A 24,605-nucleotide genomic window follows, 5' to 3' on the forward strand; every position below is an offset into this window, starting at 1 on the left:
GTATAGATCACTAATTCTCCCCAACTCTTTTTAAGCACACTCCACCTCTACCCTTAGAGGTGCACAAATATAAACAAAAATATGCTCAGTGAAAATTAATAACAGAAACCCTTCCTTAAATAATAATTTCAAATTAAAGTCCAAAATCTATATGAGAAAAATAATAAAAAAATTTAAATTAAAAACCAAAATGTCCAAAATATATATATCCAATATCCCAATCAAAGGGAAGTGACGTCAGACGCATACGAGAAACCGGAAGTGGAGCGGTGGCCATCTTGGAGAGGGCAAAAATCGTCTGTGACTGGCGGTTAGGACTCTCCTGGATCCTGGATGGCAGAGAGGTTTCTATACACTTTATGCGATTAAAAGATGGTTTTAATGTAAGCAGTATGATTAAAAGTTTGGATCTTAGCATGTGGCAGTATTATACTATGATTTGTTCCTTACATATGGGTATCTGACTGGCGTATATGGTGGAAACATATCTGAGTTGCTAGGGTGGAAGGATCCATACAGTGTGATAGGATCAAAGCAAACCCTGAGGACAACTGCAAGAGGATTTATATCATCGGGCAATTTCTGTGGATTGAGATCAAAGCATAAATTGTTTTAAATATTGGTAAGGGTATGCACTCCTTACCTTGATAGAAGTGTACACTGTGTTATGAGTTTTTGAGCACAGTAGAGTGTTTCACATGCATGGTTTTGCACAGTATATTGCATGTATATGTGGTTTGATATATATACTTGTTTTTCACTTGGGTGAATATTTCTGGAGTGATTTCACATGCAAATTTTTGATTTATAAAGGATAATGCACTATGTTTATTTTTTGTTTTTTTTGAGGTAATCAAGTTTTGCAAGCAGCGGAGAGTTTTTGACACTTGAATCATTTTTGGACTACACGTACTTATTTATTTGATTGGGATATTGGATATATATATTTTGGACATTTTGGTTTTTAATTTAAATTTTTTATTATTTTTCTCATATAGATTTTGGACTTTAATTTGAAATTATTATTTAAGGAAGGGTTTCTGTTATTAATTTTCACTGAGCATATTTTTGTTTATATTTAAAAATGATCCTGACACCATCCAACCAACACTAACATCCATACAACATTTCCTTCACACAACTAAACCTCCTTAACTCTCCCCATCTCAACTTGATGCTATATCTACTCTGATATCTCCCAAAGAAATAGAAAATACCATCAAAACACTCCCTCTTTACAAATCTCCAGGAAACGACGGTTATACGAACGAATTTACAAATATTTTGCCCCTAATCTATCACCATACCTGTCCAAACTCTTTAACCATGCAGCCACCACTGGTATATTTCCCAAAGACATGCTACAGTCGATAATAACGACAATCCCAAAACCTGGCAAAGACCTGAAACTTGTCCAAAATTATAGACCAATTTCCCTACTCAACACAGACAAAACTCTATGCAAAAATTATAGTTCGCAGACTACTCCCTTATCTTCCTACCTTAATACACCCAGACCAAGTAGGATTCATACCAGGCCGCCAAGTACCCGATGCCACAAGAAGACTTATATCTCTTCTCCACCATTTAGAACAAACAAACAACCCTCAATACTCCTATCCTAAGATGCAGAAAAAGCATTTGACTGAATACACTGGCTATTTATGCAAATGACCTTACAGAAATTTGGTATCACAGGATGGATGTTAACGGCCATCTTATCACTATACTCCTTCCCGTCAGCCAGATGGAATGTTATCAGACCCTTTCAATATCACCAATGGCACTAGACAAGGCTGCCCATTATCTCCCATCATATTTGCATTGCTCATCAAACCCTTAGCCTCTAAACTCAGGGACGACCCGGTATTCACTGGCATCAAACACCTTAACACGGAACACAAAATTAGTCTATTTGCAGACGACAACATATTAATGATTACCAATCCAACCAAATCCCTCAAAACGATACGCACACACCTTCAACAGTATTCGATGGTCTCTTATTATAAACTCAATGAACCCAAATCTTCAATCCTAAATCTCCACACACCACACCAAACCCAGGTATTACTTGCTAAACAATTCCCCTGGGAAAAAAACAACATTCCCCTACTTAGGAATCAAACTCACCACAACAGACCAACTATTCTCCTCAAACCATAAAATACTACTGGAAACAACCCCAAGAAATTGCCACCCATCGCACCTCAGAACTTTCCAAATTAGGCCGAGTTGCGACCTTGATAATGTACATCCTACCAAAAATCCTATAAATTTTTCGCACACTTCCCATACCAGTTCCTAACACCTTTTCTTCCAAATTACAATCGATTCTCTCCAGATTCTTATGGAACTCTAAAAAACCTAGATGCACCACCAATCTCTTAATATGGCCATCTTCCAAAGGGGGTGCGGGCCTCCCACATTTAAAATACTACTATAATGCTACTCTTTGGACCAAATATATTTTTGGTGGAATCCAACCAGAGAAAAAATATGGTCTACAATGAAAACCTTACCCTTTCTTCCACTTAAACCCCAAAATTTACTTCTAATTCCTTCAATGTCACAAACAAATTGTAGCCAAGCCGCTCTTCAAGCCTGGACATGACCATAAAATACACAGATCCCAAACAAATTCTCACCCCAATTGACATATTACATTGCATCACACCCTCTATGGACCTATCTCAATGGGAAAAACGAAACATACATAAAATAACAGACCTCTATAAAGACCACACCCTACAATCATTTGAATCTGAATACTTCACCTATTTAAGAATTGTCCACTGTATGCAAACAAAGAATATACCTCACATATACCTCACACCACAAAAATCCCTAATACCGCCTACATTTTCTTTACCAAACCACAATACCCAGGTAAAGGCATCTCCACTTTCTACAAGTACATAACGAACCTGCAATTTGCTCTAAAATCTACCTCTCTATCCAATTGGGAAAAAAACCCTTTCAGCAACAATTACAACACAGACATGGAGCACAACATTTAATACCACCTGCAAATCATCCTGCTGCAGCTCGCACTGGGAAGCATATTTAATAATCCTCCACCAATGGTACCTAACCCCTGTCAAACTAGCCATGTATTACCCAAAACACTCCTCTTGCTGGCGACAATGCGGAGACAAAGGCTCAACACTACACATATTATGGTCCTGCAAATCAATCAAATCCTTTTGGAACAGTGTCTTCCAACTAATCTCTGAAATAACCCAAACAGTGATAACCCCAAATCCTTCACTCGCGCTTTTACACATTAGGATTGAAAAATTCCCCTATAACTCTCATACCATCATTGTCCACATACTTTTCGCAGCAAAAATCAATATAACCAGATTATGGAACACCACTACTGCCCCTTCCCTCAAATCACTAATTACAGATCTTAATTTCCAATGCGAAATGGAAAAAAGATCGGCCTTCAACAACTCCTCCCAACACAAATTTAACTCCCAATGGACTAGCTGGTTACAACATCCTAATTGCTCAGTACAAGCCTGATATCTTACAAACAATTGAACTACCCACCCATTTTAGACTGGTATCCAGCCAAATGGTGGGGTAAATCCGTACCAATACTGTATTGTATGACTATACTTTCTACTGAACCGAACGTCATTATTACTTTACTTTGTTATTGAAAATCTTCAATAAAAAAATATTGAAATTAAAAATTATTTACATGTACAAATGCGTCTAAACTCGCATTAACACTGGGTGTGGTTAGCTCTTGAGTGTTAATTAATTTCAATGGCCAGAATAAATTATGAGCACAAGAGCTTGATGCCTGTATATGTGGCTAAACACTCCCCTTATCTCCGGGGAGTGGTGCCCTCTGTGACGTTGGATTGTATATTGTATCTCCGATGTCATTTTATGTGATTGTTGTGCAATAAACTTTATCTTGAGGTTAGTCTATTAGGTGTGCAGCCTATTTTCTTTTTTTCTTTGTTTTTCGATAGTTGGCTAGGTGGCACCCTCCAGGTATTCTGGTGGCACCTCATCTTTATTCTCTGTGATTTATGTGGACTCCCCAGCTTTCCTGTTTTTCCCCTTTTTTACATAATTGAAAAACACCTGGTGGTTTATTTGGCACCCAAAGGATAAGTCCCCACCAAGCCCGTCAATTAAGTTCACTATTTAGTTGTGCTCAGATTAACACCTATTGCCTAAGTATTAGGTTCATTTTCTATCCCCAGTCCTACGTTCCTATATTTCAATTTGCTGACTTCAGATAGTATCTGACTTTGCTTGTTCACCACCTGCCCTGACCCTTTGCCTGTCCCTATATCAGAGACTGTGACTATGTACTACACTCAGATTCTATACCTGTCCTGCTGCCATATGCACGGGTGTTTCAAAGTGGTAACCTGGTGTACTCACCAGCAAATTGCAACCCGGTCTGTACTGTGTAGGCAGATCTTCATTATCAATTGTAACTAGATTTGAACACTGTCTGTTCTATTAAAGGGTTTAATGTGTAGAGGTTAATGAGAACCAACTTGGTACAGGTGTAAACACTCTGTAAATGGGAACACTTAACAAACATATAGTGGGGCTTTCTCAAAGTTGACTGGCAAATGTGGAAATATGCCTTAGGGCATCACAACCTCTCCAATGTGTAGATAACAGGAGGGTCCATCATCTATTTTATCTGTGACAATCTGGTTCTCTCTGCACTTCTGAAATGGCATTTTAACATATTCGAGAATTTCCTCTCTCTACTCTCACCTACAAGGTAACATTCCTTGTATTCAGTACCATTATCTCTGCCAGTCAAGTGTATGTTTTTTTCCTGCAAGACAATAGACTGCACAGTTTCATTGTATTTATCTAATGCTTCCATGATTCTGTTTTCTAGCAGTTTCCACCTCTTACAGTCATTTAATTGTCTTCTTCCCTGCCTTCCATTAAAACGTCCACATTTTATTTAATGATGCATTGACAGTACTCTTTTTCAATTGAACAGTTGATAAATAGCTGGGATAAATAAATGGTGCTTTTGTGCACAGAACTGTATTGCACAAGTATGCCTGATGTGCTGCTTTTGTGCTGATTCAGCAACAAGTGTTCACTGCCAAAGCCCTGATGTGGAAAGGGAGTCAGTCCATGCCCTTAGATTTGCCCCCTTCAGCAATGCCTACAGTGTGTTGAGTTATTTGGGGCTACTCGTAGTTAGTGACAGCAGACTGTTATTTTTTTTCTTGTTTCACAGAGAAGTGAAAAGTCCCCATTGAAGCCTCCCCAAATTAATTCTTCCTCACTGCCAGCACGCCATCGCTACTATTCCTAAATGCTGGCACCCCAACACTCCTCCTCATATTTCTTGTTTGTTTCCTGCCACTTCATGGCATTCAATATGACTGGGGAGGGCATAGAGAAGAAGTAGAATTTCTGTGCAAGATAATGGCTCTGGACATTCTAATTCAGATAATAGCAGCTTCATACCTGTCACTGTGGTGTTGTACAGACCACAGAAAGGGCACATTGTGAAGGAAAAGGCTATATTAGCAGTCCAAAAAAATGGTTTATGTGCGTCCTTGTGGAGGAGAAGGAAAAGTATGCATTAGCAGAACTTGCAGACAAGCAGCTGGTCTTCACCTGAGGGAATTTTAAAAAAGAGAAATTTTTTTTCATTTCAGTTTGCCACTTCAGTATCTCCTGCACCATTTACCACTGGCAGGGTTAAAAAAAAAAGAAACCGTGCCCTAAAGCATGTTGTGTGATAACAAGGTTTGAGGTACAGTGGGCAATCTAAGGATCCAATGGTTAACTTTTCTCTTTTAGACACCCGATGTCTCACCTGCTCTCTGTAGAAGCTAATTAAGCACAGACTGTGACAAATTGTAATGCCTATGAAATGTGTTGGCCTTGAACCCTTTGTTTCTTGGGTAATGTTTACAATAAAGCATTGTTGTGTAAATGCCAGGGGCATGAGAGGTGACTTGATGTCATTTCTTTAGCCAAAGGAACAGAGTCACAAGATATTCTGCTGAGAGCAAGATAAAACCTTGTTTATGGAATGAACCGTGTTTGTGACATCTAGTAACCTCACATTGGGAGATAAAAGCCTGTTTAAGGACATCTAAGTTAGAAATCCTTAAGTCTGGGGGAGATGAAAAGAGGTTTTGGGGTAGATAAGAAGCAAAAGTGTGACTTTTCAGATAACGAATATGGTGGTTGAACATGACTGTTATCCTAGTGGAACCCTTCTGCTACCCCCTCCCGTAGTGGGTGAGGTGCCACCCACTATTGGACTGCTTTCAGAAAAAGGGTTTATAAGGCGAAGGTCCAGGCAAGACCAATGGAAGTTCCCCTAGAGGACACTCTGACACTGGGATTTTTACCAAGGCTATATACTGGTCGTGCCTATGGCTTCTCCATGACACCCTGGGCAGTTTGGTTCCGATGGGATTTGTTCCTCCCAGCTTCCACATAGCTTCAGTAATGTATTAATTCTATGCTGTGACGCTGTCAAATGATGTGTCTATTTCATGCTGTAATGCTCACATTACTATTGGTGTGTGTTATTATGCAGATTGTGATGGCCGTAAGATATATCCTCCTGTGTGTAGTGTGATAATAAAAGTGGAGGTTTTGACAATGCAAGAATATTGCAGTTGGATTCTGTTATTTCTTGGAGTGCCGGGTGAATGCTATGATGTGTCAGGGCAGGTATTCATTGGGTAGTTGGTCTTTCACAATGCATAGAACATGTAATGGTTTAAATGCTGATTAAAAGTTTAAGGGATTTCCGGCAAGACGAATCGCGATCAGAAATGCACATGTGCATAGGAATTCCCGCAGGAGAATTGCCGGTTGTACACATGCGCGCAGAAATGAGCGATCGCGCACACGCATGCACATGTACACACGCACGGCGAAGATTGGCACCAGACGGCCTATTTAAGGAGTGTCTCTGCTCATGTTCAGTGCTGACTGGTCTTCAGCTCCCCGTGTCCTGCTTGTTTCTGTGTGATTCCTTTGTTGCTGACCCGGCTTGTTTGTCACCTGACTCTGATTGCTCTCCTGATTGATACTGGTTCCTGACTTCAGCTCTGCTCCTGACCTTGGCTTTTGCTTCTGATTCTGTATCGTGCTGCCCGACTGTTGATGACCCTGGCTATTCCATGACACTGCTCCTGTCTCTTGTCCTCACTACCTGCCTTGCTCTGGTGCACGCCTGGCACTCTACAAAACCTGCTCTGCCTACTACTACTGTGCCAAAATCAGAGGATCATCAGCCTTCCAAGGTCATCATCTGCAAGAGCTGCAAACAACAACTACTGGAGCTCTTGTTCCCCTGGGTCCTAGACTCCCTCTATTCCAACTCCAGCGGGGTCAGGGCTAGTGAGACAAGTGAGGCCGACCTCGTCATTTCAGTCTCCCATGAGGTACGTGACAAAAAGTACCTGCACAACTGAATGTTAATTGTGTGCATGTATGTGATTTGTTTTTAGTAATTGCACCCAGCATCACTATTACACAAATTAACCCAGAAGTGATGTAATACACATGTAATACAGTTGCAAGAAAAAGTATGTGAACCCCTTGGGATTACGTGGAGTTTTGCATGAATTGGGCATAAAATGTGCTCTGAACGTCATCTAAGTCACAACAATAGAAGAACACAGTCTGCTGAACATAATACTACACAAACGTTAGATGTTGCCATGGTTTAATTGCACATAACATGTAAACATTCACAGTGCAGGGAGGAAAAAGTATGTGAGGCCCTAGCTTAATGACTTCTCCCAGAGCTAATTGGAGCCAGGAGTGAGCCAACCTTGACTCCAATCAGTGTGATGATATTGGATGTGTTGCTGACAGCTGTCCTGCCCTTAAAAAACACACACCTATTTGGGTTTACTGGTTTCAAGAAGCATTTTGTGATGTGAACCATGCCTCGCAGAAAAGAGCTCTCAGAAGACCTACGATCAAGAATTGTTGACTTGCATGAAGCTGGAAAGGGTTACAAAAGTATCTCCAAAAGCCTTGATGTCCATGAGTCCACGGTAAGACAGACTGTCTAGAAATGGAAAAAGTTTAGCACTGTTGCTACTCTCCCTAGGCGTGGTTGTCCTGTAAAAATGACTGCAAGAGCACAGCGCAGAATGCTGCATGAGGTAAAGAAGAATCCCAGAGTGTCAGCTAAAGACCTACAGAAATCTCTGGCACATGCTAACATTTTTGTTGACACATCTACAATAAGGAAAACATTAAACAAGAATGGAGTACAAGGGAGGACACCACGGAGGAAGCCATTGCTGTCCAAAAAGAATATTGCAGCACATTTGAAGTTTGCAAAAGAGCACCTGGATGTTTCACAGCACTACTGGCAAAATATACTGTGGACAGATGAAACCAAGATTGATTTGTTTGGGAAGAACACACAACACTATGTGTGGAGAAAAAAAGGCACAGCACACCAACATCAAAACCTCATCCCCACTGTAAAACATGGCGGAGGGAGCATCATGGTTTGGGGCTGCTTTGCTGCCTCAGGGCCTGGACGGATTGTTGTCATTGATGGGAAAATGAATTCCAGAGTTTATCAAGACATTTTGCAGGAAAACGTACAACCATCTGTCCGCCAACTGAAGCTCCGCAGAGGATGGGTGATGCAACAGGACAATGACCCAAAGCATACAAGTATTTCAACAAAACAATGGCTGCAATAGCACAGAATATGCCTTCTGGAGTGGCCCAGTCAGAGTCCTGACCTCAACCCGATTGAAATGCTGTGGCATGACCTTAAGAGAGCGATTCACACCAGACATCCCAAGAATGTTGCTACACTGAAACAGTTTTGTGAAGAGGAGTGGTCCAAAATTACACCAGATTGTTGTGCAGGTCTGATCTGCAACTACAGGAAACTTTTGGTTGAGGTTATTGCTGCCAAAGGAGGGTCAACCAGTTATTACGTCCAAAGGTTCACATACTTTTTCCTCCCTGCACTGTGAATGTTTACATGTTATGTACAATTAAACCATGGCAACATCTAATGTTTGTGTAGTATTATGTTCAGCAAACTGTGTTCTTCTATTGTTGTGACTTTGATGACGTTCAGAGCACATTTTATGCCCAATTCATGCAAAACTCCACGTAATCCCAAGGGGTTCCCATACTTTTTCTTGCAACTGTACATATTACTTCCATGGTTTTACTAAGAAAGGGAGACAAGCGAATGGATGTTTACTGGTCTTCCTCCCATTTACCTGGTGGCACTTACCATGCTAGCCCCAGGTCCACATGTGGTACAGTGGAGCAGGGAAAACATGGTGGGGGGTCCATGTGGAGGAACAAATGTAGCAGCAGGGAGTGTGTGTAAAACCCCTCCCTGCTGCCAAAATATGCTATATGTCAATTAAAAAGAGGATCCTCTCATTCACTTTACAGTATTTAAAAACATATTTTTGCATTAATACATGTTTTCATGCTGTTGCCCAGTTTCCCATCCCCTTTGTTTGACAATTCCATGCCTATTTGGTCTTGAAAAATTGCCAGAATTGATTCAAAAGAAACCCCCTATTGACTTGGTGTTTGGATTTGATATCATACATCCCATGGACTGCAACACAAGACACAATCACTCATCTCATTCCTCTCTAGTGAAATACATTTGATATCAGGGTGTTGGTTGGAATCTACTATTACATACTTTGCAGTGAGACAGCAACAAAAACCCTGTAAGATTTCCTAAAAATTAATCAGAGTATAGCATCAAGTGAATTAAACTCCTGGGATGTTGATCTGGTCAGTTAAGTAGCAGAGGGGGTTGTTAATCAGTTTCAGCTGCTTTGGTGTTAATGAAATTAACAACAGGTGCACTAGATGGGCAACAATGAGACGACCCTTAAAACAGGAATGGTTTTACAGGTGGAGGCCACTGACATTTTTTTCCCTACTAATCTATTCTGACTGTTTTTCACTAGTTTTGCATTTGGCTAGGGTCAGTGCTACTACTGGTGGCATGAGGTGATACCTGGACCCTACAGAGGTTGCACAGGCAGTCCAACTCCTCCAGGATGGCACATCAATACATGCCATTGCTAGAAGATTTGCTGTGTCTCCCAGCACAGTCTCAAGAGCATGGAGGAGATTTCAGGAGATGGGCAGTTACTCTAGGAGAGCTGGACAGGGCTGTAGAAGGTCCTTAACCCATCAGCAGGACCGATATCTGCTCCTTTGTGTATGGAGGAACAGGATGAGCACTACCAGAGCCCTACAAAATGACCTCCAGCAGGCCACTGGTGTGAATGTCTCTGACCAAACAATCAGAAACCGACTTCATGATGATAAAATCCTTGGTCCCATTCTCAGACCCTACGTTGTGCAGTGGGTCCTGGGTTCCTCCTGGTGCATGACAATGCCCGGCCTCAATGCCCGATGCCAGGTTGCACCTCAGACTGTCCAGGAGCTCAGGGATGCCCTGGTTCAGATCTGGGAGGAAATACCCCAGGACACCATCTGTCATCTCATTAGGAGCATGCCCTGACATTGTCAGGCATGCATACAAGCATGTGGAGGCCATGCAAACTACTGAGTACTATTTTAAGTTGCTGCATTGAAATTTAAGCAAAATGGACTAGCCTGCTGCATCCTTTTTTTCACTTTGATTTTCAAGGTTTCTTTGAATTCAGTCCTCTGTAGGTTGATAATTGTCATTTCCATCAAACGATGGGGCATTCTTACTTTCCTAACACATTCCCCAGTCCATATTAGTATAGATATCCAGCGCAAAATTTTCCCCATTGAGGTCTGAAGTGTATTCAAAGTATTCCTTTAACTTTTTTTGAGCAGTGTTGAATGTGAGTATTGCTGCAATGGCTGTATTTATATTCTTTGCTATAATTTTTCAAATACACAAAACTAGACTTGGGATTGCATGTGCCCAGGTACATGAGATAAATGTTTTCCAATAATATGGGCAGCACCTTACCTCTGCAGACATCCACAAGTTGACCCTTATGAGGGAAAGAACATTCATTTGTAATGCTGTCATTACCTGAAAATAGGAAAAGATGCAAAGGGTCTTTGCAGAACAGGAAACACACGTGGTTGATAACCTTTTTTTAGGCTCTGGATACCACTCACACAATAGTTTAAATATGTTTATGCATGTTAAAATCCATTGGAAAATTGCTTGAAATGTTTAAATTTAGTGTGTATAAATCATTATGTTAAGTATTATGACAAGTTACAAGCAGAAACTCTGTGGCATATGTGGATAACATCTGTACGTGTCTGGAGTCTGTTGGGGTGGGGGAGCTGGGAAGACCCAAAGTCTATCAACCAGTTGAGGCATGTAGTTAAGTGTTATCTGGCAGCTGCCTTGCCTGCAGCTCCAATTAAAAAGAAAAAGTTTATCTTCTCTGGCAACAAGGACTGCATATTATATTCCAATTGCACATGTTCCTGGAAATGGCAAGTAGTAGGAAGGCTCTTTATTAACCCTGAGCCAGAGACTGGTAACATCATAAATCAAAGCATTGCCAGCACACCATAAATGTCCAAACGACCTGGCAACCAGGAGACACATTTCTCTGAAGATTAGAGCTTCAAAGATAGAAATACATAGAGGTCACATTACGTTACATTATTTACATTTTGAACTGGCCTCAACATGCTTGGAGATGCCAATGGATATCCCCAAAAGGAATTTAGATAATTTACCAAGTCTGTATTTGGTCTATACTGTTTCCAAATGCTCCCTGTCTCTAAACACAGCCAGGTTAATGTCTTTGTATATCAACTACAGTATGTCCTTTATGTGAGTGTGTCTGAAATAATCTCTGGTAATTCTAGAATGGTCCATATCTGCAGTGGGTGACATGGTTAATGCTGCACCTGCTGCTGTTGAACCCGATTACCATATGTTGTCACCATTTTGGCTTGTCAGAGTGAGGCAATGATAGCCAAAAGATCTTACAGTCTGTAGGGATTAAACAGAAGTAGGATTTTAGCCAAACTATTCACCTTGTTTGGTTTTATTTTATCTCCTTACTTACAGCTAAGTATACCACTCATCATTCCCTCACCTTCCAGTTTAGACAAATTGGAAACCATGCTTCACTGGCAAAATTACACTCTTATAATGGACTAAATCAAAATTAGGTTTAATGGCGATTTAAAGGTTGCAACCATGCAGACTAAGGATCCTTGTCAATTTTTGAACATGCAGTTATTGGGATTTGAAAATATATACATGCATAGAATAAGAAAGAAATGATGAAGAAGATAACCATAGTAGACAATTGCTAATAATAGAACATGACATTTTTTTTTTTATTTTAGCCATTTGAAAGTTTAAGGAGACTATGGGCAAAGATTAGGGTTCCAAGGTGTTGTTAAAATAAAAAAATAAGTTTGTTTACACTGTACTAACTATAGAAAAGGTAGATAATGTGGGGGAAATCTGATTTTTGGATTGATTTTGCCAATCTCTTGTAAGCAGAAATTAGAAATTGAAATGGAACACCATATAGCCTGGAGAAAAATGAAATGAACAGAATGTTTATTTTTTGTAGTGGTATAGAATGGTAGCACCATAAATGTAGGTAGAAAGATAGATATCATTAGCAACATTAATAGTGTTGTATCCTACAGGTTGACATTGTAGGTAGTGTCATGGCTAGGTAAAGGAGCTACTTTTGATGTTGGTTCTGGTGTCAATGACAGTCATTTATGATCAATGACTTCTCCATTTTCCTTTGAAGTTAGTAATGAAGTTGGTTAGTGGTAACTAGTGGAAACAAAGTTGACTGTGGTGTATCTATTCTATAACATCAGTGATAGACTACAGAAAGCACAGCTTAATAATATTTAATTCATTTTGATTCTTATGGGAGACCGTCTGATGCATATTTCAGCAATGATGCCACACTCTTAGAGAGAAAATTAAGGGAAAGAAACAGTATGGCAAGTTAGATCGATTCAAGCCATGGGCGAAGTCTTCAGACCCAGTAATCTAGGGGGTATTCAGTTATGTAATTTATTGATGGACATTAATGACCTTCCTTTGCAGCTATCTTAAAGAAAAGGATGCTTTCCAGAGAAGTTCATTAGAGAGGATTATACTAGAATAGAGTAGTAAGTCAAGACACAAGTACCAGTAAAACAGAACACAAAGGCACATTTAGAATAGGAAAGCCATAAAAAAAAACAAATTTATAGTATTTCCACATGTCTTGTGAAACTAAAATGACATCCCCATACATAAGATTTCCCCAAGAAAAAAACCATCTGTAATAATAATAACAATAATAATCAACCCTTCCTCATATTCTATTAATATTAGTAATTTGGAGTACATTTAGTGTATAAATAAATATATTTGGATAAAAATATTTTGGGATAAAAATTGGATAGTTCATTGATGGATACATATGTACATGGAACAAATGTTTATGTACAGTATTTATATGTATTATAATGTATATCTTGGAGTTCTCTTTTTTACTTATTGTTTCATTTATTTTTAGTATTTATTGATTATTCATGTGGATTAAGGCAAGGAATTTGGTCAGCCAATTTTTCTGTATTTAACTTAGGTTACAGTTTAGCTTACCCTCTGGCTAATGAAGGACTAATAACCTGATTGGTGAAATAGGAAGCTTTTAGTTAACCACTTGACCTCCAGAAGATTTACCCCCCTTAATAACCAGGCCATTTTTTGCTATTTGGCACTGTGCTATTTCAGCTGGTAACTGCGCAGACATGCAATGCTGTACCCAAACAAAATTTGTGTCCTTTTTTTCACACAAATAGAGCTTTCTTTTGGTGGTATTTGCTCACCAATGTGAATTTTATTGTTTGTGATATAAATTAAAAAAAGACAGAAAATTGTTGAAAAAATTATATTTTTTTATTTCACTTATAAAAAATATATAATAAACTCAAAGTTGGTCATAAATTTAGGCCAAAATGTATTCTGCTACATGTCTTTGGTAAAAAAAATCCCAATATGTGTATATCAATTGGTTTGTGTGAAAGTTAGAGCATCTACAAACTATGGTATATATATTGGAATTTAAGCAGGTTTTACTTTCTGACTGCCTATCACATTTCTTGAGGTGCTAAATTGCCAGGGCAGCACAACCCCCCCTCCCCCTCCAAATGACCCTTTTTTTAGAAGGTAGACACCCCCAGGAATTTGATAAGAGGCATGAGGAGTATTTTTCATTTTCATTTTCTTTCATTTTCCAAAAACTAGTGGCAACAAACGAGATCTGCAAAATACTCACCATACCTCTTAACAAATACCTTGGAGTGTCTACTTTCCAAAAAGGAGTCATTTGGGGAGGGGGTGCTTCTACTATCCTGGCATTTCAGGGCCAACATTGCTAGTTTTTGCTAGAAAATTACTTTGAACCCCCAAACATTATATTTTTTAAATCAGAGGCCATAGAGAAAAAAATAGTGGGTGATGATTTTTTTTATATCCCACAGTATTTGCGCAGTGATTTCTCAAACACAATTTTTTTGGAAAAAATACACTTTTTAGAATTTGCATGCACAAAAATACAATATATTGCCCAACTGTTTGATAAAATATAAAAGATGATATTATGTCGAGTAAATGGATACTAAACATGACATGCTTTAAAATTTCACATATCCGTGCAACGGCGACAAACTACATACATTTTTAATATCAATAGGCGATGCTTTAAAAGCCTTTACAGGTTAGTGCTTTAGATTTACACAGGAGGTCTTGTGCTAGACTTACTGTCCAGTGACAGGAAGGGGCGGACTGACCATTTGAGCACTCGGGCACTGCCCGAGGGCCCGAGGTCAGTAGGGGGCCCCATGAAATGCCCCTGGTACCTTTTATAGGCTTTTATTGGGTGTGCTTTGAGTGTGGGCAAGGACACAGGGGCCCCATGATCCCCTATTTCCTGGCGGTCCCATGAGTTGTCAGTCCGCCCCTGGTGACAGGTACTCTTTTCTGTGAAATCTGGGGTATATTAGACTCTGAATCTCTCCTCTGCCCTTAAAGCATCTGATCGCATCAAGATCGGTGTGATCAGATGCTTTCCGAATTTTAAAACTGCACTGTTTATATCTGGTGAAATGGAAATGATGAAATGTTCATAGCTTCCAGTCTCTTATACCATAGAGATGATTGGAGGCATTCCAGTCTCCGATCAGCTCTATTGTTAGCCAGTGGGACTGCCAGCTGCATTTTTGGGTTCCCCTGTGGGACGGGAGAGCCCAAGAAAACCTTGGAAAGCAGAGGGAGGGGTAAGGGAGAGTCCCTTCCTGCTGTTTGTAAAGGTGATCCAATGGCTAATTAGCAGCTAGGATTGTTTTTAGATGTCAATCGGCAGCTGAAAAAAACATACCAGGATGATGCCTGTAGCTGCAGGCATCATCCCGGTATAACCAATCAAAGTCCAGTGACGTACCAGTACGTTGCTGGTCTATGTTGGGCATATATCTAACAGCAGAGAACACTGGCATATGTCATGAATGTGTTAAGTCTGTGGACCAATATGACCGCAATTCATTCTTTTTTTTGTAATGCCCATGTTGAGGGTTAGGCCCAAAACAGTTTTAAATTCAGAAGCCGTGATAGGTTTCCATGCAAATTGTCTGGCAAGAGCTGAATTTGGGTGGGCAGTGATGTATTGTTGTGCTTATAAATTGCTTCAGCCCACAATAAATTGTTACAAATCTTCTGTGAAAAACAGCATAGGGGCTAAACACCAGTGCTGGCAGCGAACGGGGCTGATCCTGCCTTTTTGGGGACACTACACTAAGGAGGCACTAGTATAGTTCTGTTCCTGATCAATATATTGATCTGTACAAACACTATACTAGTAATGGCAGTGATCAGCGGCCTGTGGCATGAGTGCGATAGTGTGCGGGGAATCTAACGCTAGCTGACCCTGGCTGGAAGGGGTGCTAACTGACCCTGATGCTATTTGATGTCGCTAGTGGCAGTAATACAGTGATAAGTGAAAAAATCTATATGCTGATACTGTATTAATGGCACTGGCTGGGTGACGAGGTGATCAAAGGGAGTAATAATGGCGTTCAAAGAATTAAATGTGCTAATATAATGTGTGTGTAAAATGTAGTGCTTTTACTCAGTGCTGTGTTTGTTCTTCTCTCCTTGGATGGCATAGGGAGCAGCGGGGGACACACACATGTGCACGCACACCTGGAAATAGAAAGCGATGTAAAATTATGTTGCTTTGTCCAGAGCCGCTTGCCCGCTTATTGTTGGCGAGAGGGCGGCAAGTAGTTAAGAAAAAAAATGATTGAGAGAAATTTAAAAAATAATTTTTTTTAACAGTTGCATTTATTGAAATCGTACAAAAGTATAACAAGGCAAGGCACATAAGAACAGGCAAACTTAAGGCAGTCAGTATCAATACAATTCACAAGGAATTCCAATGCTAAATATCATACGGAGTCAACTGAACATCCTTGACGAAAAAAGGGGGGGGGGAGAAAGGGGAAAAGGTAAGAATAGAGGAAACCCTGAGAGGGGGGGGGGGGGGAAGAAGAGGAAGAAAAAAAGAGAGGGGGAGGAGGAGAAAAACAAAGGCAAAGAAGAAAAGCAAATTATAAACATAAACAATAACAAAGCAAGTACACGGTACAAACTGGACATACCCCCAAGAGCATAAGCCAAGTATTATATCATAAAACCCTGAGCCTCCACCCACCCAGTCCATATTTTCTCAAATTTAGCTGGACAATTACGGCTCTTATAAGTAAGTTTGTACAACGGAAGCGCACAATGACTGCGGATTTCCATCCCAAGACTGATTCCATTTCAACAGAATTTCTCTCCTAGCATAGTAAAAAGCATAGAAGACAAACAGTCTATTATGTTTAGACGTCTCCACAAGGTCCAAAAGGCCTAGCAACATAATCAGGGAATCCATGGGGATAGACAGTTTACTAACAGCGATAAGAGTATCCAGTACCCTGACCCAGAAGGGAGAAGCTTGGAACATTCCCAAAACATATGGAGAAACATGCCCACCTCCATATCACAGCAAGGACATGTGGCTGATCTATCAGGATATATCACAGCCAAATGCTGCGGGGTGTAATATACTCTATGGATAAATTTAAAGTGTGTGAAGTGGTCCCTGGCCGAGATCATGGTAGAGAGGACCTGTAGGAGATAATCCTCCCAATCATTCTCTGATAACAAAGGGAGGTTTGTGTGCCATTTATCAAAGAGCACCTGCATTCTAGGGGTAAAGAGTGGTATCAACAAGGAATGGAGAGCAGATAATGGCTTAGACAAATCCTCCAGTAACAGCAAGTTTTCTAACGGATCCATCTGAATGGTCGGTGGAGAGGGAAATTGAGTGGCCACCGCATGACGGAATTGTAAAAACCAGAAAAACATTCGGTTAGGCAGGCCATAATTGCATTTGAGTTCGTCAAACCGAAGCAGGGCGCAGTCAGGCATAATATGGTGCAATGTTTTTATACGATATTGAGCCCACACCACGGGGTCCAGGATTGTATGTAAATGTGGGAGGGCAGGGTTGTCCCAGAGTGGTGTGTGAGGGGAGTACTCATTATTCACCCGAAATTGAGCTCTAGCCTGACTCCACACCCTCAGGATCGTCAGCATAGGAAGAGACGATGCCAACAACTCAACGGAAAAAGAATTGTGGGGTCTGCACTGGTGTATGCCGAAAAAAGTAGATAAACGTAGGTAGGAATATCATTTTAAAAAGATTAACCCGGCCGATGGTGCTAATCGGAAGGGAAGACCACGCAGTACATTTATTCTGCAACTGTTGGACAACGGGGTAAAGATTGTCCGCTAGAAACTTCTTCAACTCACGTAGCACCGTTACACCCAAATACTTAAAGCAAGAGACCGATCTAATAGGGACAAAGGAAATGTTGGGTAAGGGCCCTGATGCAAGAGGAAACAGTATGGAATTCTCCCAATTAATGCGGATACCGGAGTAACTTCCGAAGTGATCAATAAGAATCAGTGCCTCCCTAAGAGACGAATTACAGTCCCTCAAATATAAGAGAGTATCGTCCACATATAGGGAAATCTTATCCTCCCAGTCTCCCACCGGTAGACCATGTAAAGAATCGGAAGAGCGAATTAGGCAGACTAAGGGCTCATTCACCAGGGCAAACAATCCCGGCAAAAGTGGACAGCCCTGCCGAGCGCCCCTATGGAGAGCAAAAGGGGGGGGGAGAGGATATTGTTAGTACTACTCTCGCAAATCGCGCACTGTAAAGGCACCGAATCCACAAAATTAAATGAGGGCCAAATCGATGAAGTGTTTCCCATAGATATTCCCACTCAACTGAATCAAAGGCCTTCTTGGACTCCAAGAACAGCACCACCCCAGGGTCATCCCTATTGCGAGCTGCAGAAATATGGGTGAACAGTCTCCGTATGTTAATGTCCATACCCTTCCCTGGCATTAAACCCATCTGATTATGATGCACCACCACAGAGATAACCGAACCCAGTCTCCCAACCAGCACCTTGGCGAGTACGTTCGCATCAGTATTAAGGAGGGAAATTGGCTGGTAGGAGGAGCATTGAATTGGGTCTTTCCCGGGCTTCAAAATCACCACAATCACCGTCTGAAACATGTCAGAGGGCCGAGTTCCTGTCTCAAGGAGTGCGTTAAAAGTGTTTGAAAAATGGGGAGCCATTTGCTCAATGTACGTTTTATAGAATTCAATTGGAAAGCCATCCGGGTCCGGCGTCTTTCCCGATTGATCTCCTCCAGGGAAATCGGTGCTTCCAGCTGCTCCCTCTGGACCACAGAGTGAGATGGCAGGTCAACCTGATCCAGATATCGGGACAAATCCAGTGACATAAAGGCGGCTCTGTAGGAATACAAACTGGCTTAATAGTCAGCAAATCGCAGGTAATGGAAAGTGGATCAAGAATCCTGGAACCATCTTTGGCCTGTATAAGAGCAATATTGGACAGGACAGATTGTTCCCTAGCCAGCCAAGCCAGAAAGTGACCCACTTTATCCCCCTGTTAAAAAATACATTGTTTTTGATGCAGCATAGCCGCTCGGGAGGCCTCAGTGCGAAGCAACAAGGTGTCCCTAATAGCCAGCTGTAAATCGTGATGACTAACAGGATTTGGATTGAGCACATAATTAGATTCAGCTGCCTGGTATAGTAAAAGATATGTGCCGCGTTCATAAACATATAGACATGACAAGTATTAATATACCTCACGATAAATATATCCAAAATGGTGCTTAACACAAAGTGATGAAATGTAAACCAAAACATGTAACATTAAATCATAAGTGATATGGAAAATCCGTGACTTCTGTGATAAAGTCAATAAAGTTTAGTTGAATATCCGTGACTCCTGTGTTAGTAGAAATGGATATAGATTGCACTAACCGGATAGCAAAAATGCTTGCGCATGGAGTATATAAGACCTACTCCTACTGTCTGCAGTGTTCCAAATCCAGAGAACCAGGAGTAGGTCTTATACAGTATACTCCATGCGCAAGCATTTTTGCTATCCGGTTAGTGCAATCTATATCCATTTCTACTAACACAGGAGTCACAGATATTCAACTAAACTTTATTGACTTTATCACAGAAGTCACGGATTTTCCATATCACTTATGATTTAATGTTACATGTTTTGGTTTACATTTCATCACTTTGTGTTAAGCACCATTTTGTATATATTTATTGTGAGGTATATAACCACTTGTCATGTCTATATGTTTATGAGCGTGACATACATCTTTTACTATACCAATTTTGATTTGTCGGCTCTTGAGGTTTGAATTCATATGCCAACAGCTGCTCCTTTGTATTCATCACTCACCCAGCGCTCTAACCTTTCTGTTTTACTAGATTCAGCTGCCTGCACGCTCCAGTCCACCAAGTCCACATCTTCTCGCCGTCTAACCTGCAGCCCCCCTATCAGGGTCCGATATTGACCCCGAAGAGTAGCCTTACAAGCCTCCCAGGTAGAAGTAGGTGCAGCAGTATTCTCATTAGAGTTCCAATAGAGCTCCAATGTCTTCCCTATAGGGGTTCTACATCAGGATCAGTGATCCAATACCGGGATAACCTCCAGACCTTTTACCCTGGAGCATCAGCAATATGTAATGTAAGGAGTGGAGCATGATCAGAAATCCCTCATGGCAGGATGGAAATCTCCCGAATCTTCGCTAAAAGTGCAGGTGTAACATAACAAAGGTCAATTTTAGGCAAAGTTTTATGTGATGCTGAGCAACAAGTGTATGCCCTGGTCCCAGGATTTTTCCACCTCCATACATCTGTGAACTGATAAAGCTCCGCCCACTTGGCCAACTCCGACTCATGGGATGTGGGATAGGAGGCCAGGAGCGGAATCAAGGCAGCCAAACGCACGGAAGCTGGAGGCGGAAGATAGAGCCCAACAATTACCATTTCAAAGCAGTTAATCATCGCATGGAGTATAACATATTTACCCTCGGGGTCCAGCTTGAGATGAAGGAGAGTGAACGGCAATGACTTGTGTATAAGGACACTAACCCCTCTAGCATAAGAAGAGCATGTAGCATTATAATAATGATCAACCCAAGCTCTCCTGAGATTCCGTATCCTACGGCCTATAGAATGGGTTTCCTGCAAAATACAAATATGTGGGGCATAGGATTTTAGAAATTGGAAAACCAAGGAGTGCTTAATGGGGGAGTTAAAGCCTTGCACATTCCAGGAGATACATTTTAAATCAGGGGAAGCCATAAGATAAATATTGGAGAACCAATTTGTAACCACTCAAGCTGAACCCCAGGAAAAAAACCCAGCAAACTGTAAACCAGACATAAAAAAAAGCCGTATATTAGCTGAATACCCTGCACAGACTGAAGCACATAAACAATGAAATGCACCTTGCAACAGAGAAGAAAAACAAAAAACACCCAAAAACCTAAAAAACCCACTACCCCCAAAACCCGGAGAGTCATACTTCCCTGAACAAAATTAGGCAACAGGCCACTGGGATGTCCATGGAGCGAGTACATAGAGCAAGTCAGAAGAGCTCTCATGTCGAAGAGATGCCACCTCATAGATAGTGGGGTAAATCACTCAGCCATTGGCCGAGAGCACTAACTTAAATTACAACTTGTGAGACGGATGATATGAGATTCCAAATGCAACTTGCAGAGCGGAACAGAGGTAGCCGATCAACGAATCTTCCCAGAATGCAAAAAAATCAGCGCTGAGGTCGTAAGGTTACCAACCAAGATGCTGCCTCCCCAGGCACAGTGAAGAAGCATGTGGTTTCACCATCTTGGACTTGGAGTTTTGCAAGAAACAAGATGCCATAAGAAAGGCCTTTTGCCCGTAGCTGAGCCTTAACAGCATCAAAGGAAGGATGTTGCCATTGGGTATCAACCGAGTAGTCAGGAAACAACATTAACTTGTGGTTTTCATAACACAATTCCCCCTGGGCCCTGGCCGCCCTTGCTATAACAATTGGCAAGAAACTTTGTCAGCTGGTCTCCACATATGACTGAAGAAATATAAACTAGGAGGAATCTGAGGCCACCACAGAGGGAAGCAGCTCTGCCAGTGGTCACACAGAACACCAGCTCTGCGAGGGGGAGGAAATGTAAGGATCATGACAGATAGGAAAACCCCTTGCACAGGTACAGGCAGCCAGGTAGCACAGGTGGGGATCACCTTCAGAGCCCAGCCTAGGACAGGTGCCAGCCAAGAAGGGACATAGCCTCTAGAGCCCCTCAGGGGACCAAGCCAGCATATCTTCAAGGGGGGGGAAGGACACAGGCAGCTCCAGCAGTCCCCTTCCAGGCAGCAGCCACCATTCCACAGAGCCTCCAGACAAGGCCGATCCTCCTCTCCCCTGGGGGGAACACACGGGCCCCCACAGGACTCCCAGGTTGGGATGCAGGGGACAGCAGAGGGCACCACCCTCCCCCAGTCGACAGCTCACCTCTCCGGATCCAGGTGGGACACAGGCCGGGTCTGGACCTCGAGTAGGCTGCAGAAAGCTTGGTCCGGGCCTCTGGTAGGCTGAAGCAGGCCGGATCCGGGCCTCGGGTAGGCCACAGAAGGTCAGGTTTGGGCATTGAGCAGGCCACAGCAGGCCGGGTCTGGGACTCTGGCAGGCCACAGCAGGCTGGGTCCGGGCCTCGTGTAGGCCACAATTCTCCGGCTCCATGGACAGGGGTCAATCCAACCTGAATCTCCCCTCCAAGTTGCATAATGAGTCCACAGGGATCCCTGATGCCAGCGGGATCCCACTACCCCCAGGATGGAGACGGATGCAGAAGATAGGCGGCATAGCTCTCCTCCTAATCATACGCTCCGATTGCCATATTGGACACACCACCTCAATAATTTTTTTTAAACATTTTAAAATGTCTTTAAACATTATTTTTCCTTTTTTTAAACTTTTTTTAAAAAATAAATACTTTCACCAGAGCAGTGTAATGTTACCATAGTAACATTGCACTACTTTGAGGGGTGATCAGGGATTTAGTTTTTTTTTATACTTTGCATTGCATGAGCAATAGAGATCATTGCTCTGCAATGCAAAGCTTGCTTTAAACTGTCATGAATGTGTTAATTCAAAACAGTTCAATATAATAGTGATCTGTGATTGGCTACAGCTGGTTACATGGTACAGGGTGCTGTGATTGGCCCCATGTGTCATAAGAGCTGTGGACCAATCACAGCTCTCCAGGAACAGAAGCAAAGCTTTTATGAATCAGATTGATTCATAAAATCTTTGATGTCATTGTGGTGCCCAACCGCAGTACTTTGCAGATGGGCAGCCTAAAAGTGGTTAATATTTTTAAGATTTTGATTCTTTTTAGTATTTAGTATTTGGTTGAGGCACATACAGTATACATGTATCCCTATGTATTGAAAGTCCCAGGTGAGCCATCCATGTAGCGATTTGAAATAGGTATATATGGGTTGTAACTGCAGCATCAGACATTCTCTTAATAAAGTGTCAGAGGATGAAACGCATTGTTGTGGAGCCTGGTACTGTCAGTTGATTTGCATTGTGATTGTGTTTTAGCTAGGTGAGCGGCTAGGAGCTGGGCAGCTGGCAGATCTCCCAGACTCTTTACACTGCTGATCCAGCTTCACAGTGCTTTAGTGTGCTTTTTGTATGCCTATAGTTTTCTCCTGCTTTTTTTCTAATAAAGATGCTTTTAATAGTATGTGGGATTTAATCATGGTTTTCATTTATGTATCCTGGGATTTTTGGAACCACTGAGTGCACAGCTAATGGAGGATTACTTCTCCAGATGATGATCAAGTGGGTCTATCATCTTTGCTAAGGCTGTACAAGCTGTGTTTGCCTAATCTATAATAGGATATACATTCACTTCTATTGAGTGAAATTCCCTAAATGCTAAGTTTACCTTTTGAAAAGAATCATAAATGAACATTTTCGTTCCAAGAAGCCTGCAGAGCATTGCACCTGTAGTCAGCAGAACGCGGTGCAATCTCAGACTCCTGCAGACTCTCAGTATAGCTGTCTGCCTGTGCCTCATACAGACAGGCAGTTACTTGAGAGCAGGGAGAATCCATAAACTACCAAAGTGCTCACTAGCACCCTCGTAATTCATTGAGAACTACAAGCCATCAGACGCAATGACTGACAGTACTTGGGAGATATTTATGAATGACACACGGCTGCACATTTTTCAAATTGTGACATTGGGTGTGGGGAGAAGATCACTGTCAAAGGACCCCCTTCCTATCAGGGGTGTGGGTTGCAGATGCTGGAGCATTTTAAAAATGGGTTGAACATGTAACATGCTCCAAAGGTGAACTTATCCTTTAAGGCATCGTGTATATTAGCAGCTCTTAAACTTCAGTTTAGGAGCTGTCAGCTTTTTTTTGCCAAAGCTCCTAAACTCAACTCCATAAAAATCTACAGTTAGGTCCATATATATTTTGACACAGGCACAATTTTAGTTTTTTTCAGGTATTTACCAAAACATATTCAAGGTATAGTTATATAATGGATATGGGCTGAAAGTGCACACTTTCAGGTTTAATTTGAGGGTATGTACATCCAAATTGGAGGAAGGGTTTAGGAATTACAGCTCTTAAGAGTAGCCATCCCCCCTTTTTCAAGGGACCAAAAGTAATTGGACAATTGAATCAAAAGCTGTTTCATAGCCAGGCGTGGGCTACGCCTTAGTTATTTCTTCATCAATTAAACAGGTAAAAGGTCTGGAGTTGATTATATGTGTGGTATTTGCATTTGGAATCTGTTGAACCTACATCATGTGTTCAAAGGAGCTGTCCATGCAAGTGAAACAGGCCATTGTAAGGCTACAAAAATGAAACAAATCCATCAGAGAGATAGCAGCAATATTCGGAGTGGCCAAATTAACAGTTTGGTACATTCTGAGGAAAGAACGCACTGGTGAGCTCAGCAACATAAAAAGGCATGGACGTCCATGGAAGATAACAGTGGTGGATGATCCCAGGATCCTCTCTATGGTAAAGAAAAATTAATTCACAACATCCAGACAAGTGAAGGACACTCTCCAGGAGGTGGGCGTATCATTGTCAAAGTCTACAATGAAGAGAAGACTTCA

This window comes from Staurois parvus, unplaced genomic scaffold, assembly GCF_062004578.1.
Source record: "Staurois parvus isolate SC_StPar_1 unplaced genomic scaffold, SC_StPar_1.0 ptg000468l, whole genome shotgun sequence".
NCBI classification, from domain to species: domain Eukaryota; kingdom Metazoa; phylum Chordata; class Amphibia; order Anura; family Ranidae; genus Staurois; species Staurois parvus.